The sequence below is a fragment of the Pseudorca crassidens genome, chromosome 10 (assembly GCF_039906515.1).
Source record: "Pseudorca crassidens isolate mPseCra1 chromosome 10, mPseCra1.hap1, whole genome shotgun sequence".
Taxonomy (NCBI): Eukaryota; Metazoa; Chordata; class Mammalia; order Artiodactyla; family Delphinidae; genus Pseudorca; species Pseudorca crassidens.
Genome location: NC_090305.1, coordinates 32,600,566 through 32,600,890, shown reverse-complemented (window position 1 = coordinate 32,600,890; position 325 = coordinate 32,600,566).

The following is a 325-nucleotide window of genomic DNA, read 5'->3' as shown; positions in this document are numbered from 1 at the left end:
AAGCTCCCTGATCCCAAGAGCACCCTCAGCAAGAACATGAGTATTCTTGGGGAGCTCAGTTCCCAGAGGAGCATCGGGAGAGCCAACATAAGGGTATATACAAAACTTCACAATAGAAAGATGCCAAAACCAGACCACTGGTGCCTACTCACTACCCAACCAGGAAGCACTGGGGCACAGACTATATAAGCTAACAAAAGTAGCCCTAACAACTGGGGAAAGAAGGGTGGGAGGGGGAGACAGGCAATAGGGCAGCAGCATTGTTCTAGTTTCCCTGTGGAGTTCAAATGTGTGTGGTTTCAAAACAAAAATCCAGAAAGAAACA